The sequence below is a fragment of the Gekko japonicus genome, unplaced genomic scaffold (assembly GCF_001447785.1).
Source record: "Gekko japonicus isolate JY-2015 unplaced genomic scaffold, Gekko_japonicus_V1.1 scaffold864, whole genome shotgun sequence".
In the NCBI taxonomy this organism is placed as follows: Eukaryota; Metazoa; Chordata; class Lepidosauria; order Squamata; family Gekkonidae; genus Gekko; species Gekko japonicus.
Window position 1 is genome coordinate 50,299 of NW_015166449.1, and position 4,461 is coordinate 54,759.

The following is a 4,461-nucleotide window of genomic DNA, read 5'->3' on the forward strand; positions in this document are numbered from 1 at the left end:
CTCCTCCTCCTTCTCCTCCTCCTCCTCCTCCTCCTCTTCCTTTCTCTCAGAGCTCTCTCAGCCCCACCTACCTCACAGGGTGTCTGTTGTGGGGAGGGGAAGGGAAAGGAGTTTGTAAGCTGCTCTGAGACTCCTTCGGGTAGTGAAGGGCGGGGTATAAATCCAATCTCCTCCTCCTCCTCCTCTTCTTCTTCTTTTCTCTCAGAGCTCTCTCAGCCCGGCCTACCTCACAGGGTGTCAGTTGTGGGGAGGGGAAGGGAAAGGGATTGCAGGCCGCTCTGAGATTCCTTCGGGTAGTGAAGGGCCATGGGGTATAAATCCAGTCTCTCTCCTCTCTCTCTTCAGTTATGATAAATGTTTCTGCTCTTAAATTAGGATTTCCCAGCTCCAGGTTGGGAAATACCTGGAGATTTTGGAGGCGGAGCGGGGCTTGGAGCATGATGCCAAAGAGTCGACCGTCCAAAGCGGCCATTTTCTCCAGGTGAACTGACCTCTGCCAGCTGGAGATCAGTTGTAATAGCAGGAGGTCTCCAGTCACCACCTGGAGGTTATGGGACAATATATGGACACTGTGTATAATAGATGTACGCTTGAGGTCGATCTAGTTTGTGCTTTTTATTTTTATTTTTTCAATTTTTTCCTGTACTATTATATAAATATTGGTGCCACGTATTACTAAAAATAAGTAAAGGTCAAAAGCCAGTCGAATCCGACTCGGGGGGGGGGGTTGCTCATCTCCGTTTCCAAGCCGAAGAGCCAGCGCTGTCCGAAGACGTTTCCGTGGTCATGTGGCCGGCATGGCTAAACACCAAGGAGCACGGAACGCTCTTACCTTCCCACCGAAGTGGTCCCTATTTATCTACTTGCAATTTCTTACTTTCAAACTGCTAGGTTGACAGGAGCTGGGGCCAGAGATAGGAGCTCACTCTGTCACGCGACACTCAGGTCTCGAACTGCTGAACTACCGTCCTTCCACAGCCTGCAGTTCAGTGTCTTAACCACTTGAGCCACCGCAGCTCCTTTACTAAACATAGGTTTACCAATAATAAAGGTAAAGGCTTCCCTTGCTCGAAAGCCAGTCGACTCTGACTCGGGGGTGTGTGTGCTCATCTCCGTTTCAAAGCCGAAGAGCCAGCGCTGTCCGTAGACGTTTCCGTGGTCATGTGGCTGGCATGACTAAACGCCGAGGCGCACGGAACGCTGTTTCCTTCCCACTGAAGCGGTACCTATTTATCTACTTGCAATTTCTTGCTTTCGAATCGCTAGGCTGGCAGCTGGCAGGAGCTGGAACTAGAGACGGGAGCTCACTCCGTCATGCGGCACTCGGGTCTGTAGCTCAGCGTCTTAACCTCTGAGCCACCACAGTCCCTTTGCCAGTAATACTCGACACCAATATTTATATAATAATATAGGCGAATTTTTTTTAAATAAAAAACACAAAATAGATTTACCTTAAGCATACATCTATTATACACAGTGTCATATATATATTTTCCAAATCTTCCTAACACTGTGACCCTTGGGCTTTGTACTATCACCTGGATGTTGGCAACCCTAGGTTAAGTGGAGAATAAAAAGATTTGGGGAACCCAGGCTGGGAAGCATTGGGCCTTGACCTGGATAGCCGAGGCAAGCTCGATCTCATCAGATCTCGGAAGCTAAGCAGGGTCGACTCTGGCAAGTACTTGGAAGGGAGACCTCCCAGGAATACCAGGGCTCGGATGCAGAAGCAGGCAATATCAAGCCACCCCTCTGAAAACAGCCAAGCTCCACTAGGGGTCTCCAGAAGTCCCCATGAGTTCCAGGCAGGCAGGCAGGCAGGCAAACACACACACACAAAAAATATTCACCCTCCCCCCAAAAGGCTGGAAAGCATTAAGCAAGCAAGCAAACAAAAAAACCTCTGCCTTATCTACGGACTCTCTCCTGGACCCCTGAGAATTTATTTTCCATCCTTGAGACAAATTAAAAACTTTCCTGGCAAAGTGGGTCAGTTAGCAGTGCTGGACTCGGGTTCCAAATACCGACAAGAAAAGACGATTTGGGGTTGAAAAGCTTCCAACAGACCCAACTGGGTTGGGAAGCCATACAATAGGGCTGCCAACCTCCAGGTGGGGCCTGGAGATCTCCTGGGATGCCAGCTGACCTCCAGAGATCGGTTCCCCAGTGCAAATAGCTGCTTTGGAGGGTGGACTCTATGGTATTATACCTCAGTGAGGACCCTTCCCTCCCCAAATCTTCCCCAGGCTGCACCCTCAAATCTCCAGGAATTTCCCAACCCAGAATTGGCAACCCTGCCAATTCCCAGTAAGGGGAAAGGGGCTGATTTGTGGTAACTTAGCACTGGTGGAACAAGACTCTGCACATGCTCAGAGGAACTCTTTCCTGCATCACCCCTTCACGTGCACTGATGCTAAGCCCAGAAACTGGGGGGCGGGGGGGGGCGGAGGCTTCTAAATGATTCCTGATGCCATAAACCCCCAATCAGCTGCAGATCGGTGGCCTTACAACTTTAACGCTGTACCTGCGGGTTCCAGATGTTCTTCATTACTAATTTGAGGACCAAACAGTCTACATTATAAACATCAGAAGATAAGACAGCAATGGGCAATTAGTAATCTGTGAACATCAGAAGGATGCTGGATCGAGCCCAGGGAGTTCTGCTCTCTGGTTAGGGTTGTGTGCATGCACACTTCAAAAAGTTTAATTCTGGGTGTCAGCTTTCGTGTGTGTGCACTTTGTTGGCCTTAAATTAAACTTTGCGGGTCCTAAAAGGTGCCACTGGACACACACTTCCTTTGAAGTGTGCATACACATGAAAGCTCCTACCCAGAATTAAATTTGGTTGGTCTTAAAGGTGCTACTTAAAGGTGCAGTCCCTTGGACTGCAAGAAGATCAGATCAGTCAGTCCTAAAAGAAATCAACCCTGACTGTTCCCTGGAAGGCCAGATAATGAAACTGAAGCTCAAATACTTTGGCCACCCAATGAGAAGGGAGCACTCACTGGAGAAGAAGACCCTGATGCTGGGAAAGATTGAAGGTCAAAGAAGACGGGGACGGCAAAGGATGAGACGGTTAGACAATGTCATAGACGCAACGAACATGAAGTTGAGGAAACTTCAGAGGACGGCGGAAGACCGGAAGGCCTGGCGTGATCTGGTCCATGGGGTCGCGAAGAGTCGGACTCGACTGTGCGACTGAACAACAACAACAAAAGGTGCTACTGGATTCAAACTTTGTTCCCTTGCTTCAGGCTGACACGGCTACCCCAACTGAATCTTTATGTACTTGGCGTTTGAAACAGATAATGGAAGAATAAAGACAGACGTTCACTTCTGTCTAATTTGGTGCCCCTGAGAGCACAGGGCCCTGGGCAACTGCCCAGTTTGCCTATTGGTCAGGCCAGCCCCGAGAAGTGCGCACGTGCCGAAGGCAGCCAGGTTTCCATTAGATCGGCTCTGGTAAAAGCACGATCGCCTGTCGCTGAGCAAATCCACCAGAAACCATCCCACGGGCCAGCTCGTGCTGCCACCACCCCATGCAACCACATCTTTGGCACGCCCTGCATGGTTCCGCACCTGCCTTTGGAAAAGAACAACACCCACTCACCTTCGGGGCAGAGCTGGGTTTCCACGAGGGTCAGACGGAGAAGGAGTTTCGGGACAGATGTGGCCACTTAGATCCACGAATCCATGGCAGTTCTCTTTTGGGGCTCTCCTTCGGGGCCCAGTGGACCCACCACCACCCCCAGCTGATGGGAGTGAGCAAAAGAGGAGCCCAGCGGCGAGGCGCTGGGAAGGGGCAGGCCAGGCTGCTGGCTTCTCCCAGCGGCTGAGCCCTGCCTTGAATGAATGAGGCGGAAAGAGAGAGGCAGAGAACTCCGGGTTCTCTTCCGCGCCTTGTGCCAGCTGCGTCCCAGCCAAACTCCTTGTAAGGAAAGCAGTTGCCTCTCTTGGCCTCTGACAGGCACACAACACAGCACACACACACAGTTTCCCATCAGCAAAGGGCAAGAGGAGAGGCGGAGGCCCGGCCGGGCCGGGCCTTCCCTTCTGGAGGGGGAAAGCTCTCCCTCCACCCCACCCCACCCCGCCTCCGCCAGAGGATGCCCAGAGGGAAAAGAGCTCTTCTTCCCAGACCCATCCTCAGAGTCGGAACACACCCAGTTAATCCTGGGCTTCCTCCGCTGCGCGGGAGGGAGTCGCTTCAGACCACAGAGCGGCAGGGCGGTCTGCTGCGAGCAGGGTTGCCAAACTCCAGCTGGGACCTGGAGATCTCGCAGAGTTACAACCAGTGTTCCCTCTAAGCTGAGTTAGTGTGGGCTAGCTCACAGTTTTTTAGCCTCCGGCTCACAGATTTTTGCCTTCGCTCAGGAAGGAGGGCTCCAGAGCAAACTAGTTTATGCAGCAGCCCAATCGCTCGCTCACAACTTTAATGCCAGGAGCTCACAAAGCAGAATT

At 51.7% G+C, this 4,461-nt stretch overlaps 1 protein-coding gene across 2 annotated transcripts in view; it reads right to left on the reverse strand.

The window, feature by feature from the left end:
* Positions 1 to 3,836, reverse strand: part of RASL12 (RAS-like family 12) — a 30,236-nt gene extending 26,400 nt beyond the window's left edge. For both annotated transcript variants that reach the window (XM_015412020.1, XM_015412019.1), the window contains exon 1: positions 3,611 to 3,836. The gene's annotated coding sequence lies outside the window, so the exon portion shown is untranslated. The remainder of the gene's footprint in view (positions 1 to 3,610) is intronic.
* Between the last annotated feature and the right edge of the window lie 625 nt (positions 3,837 to 4,461).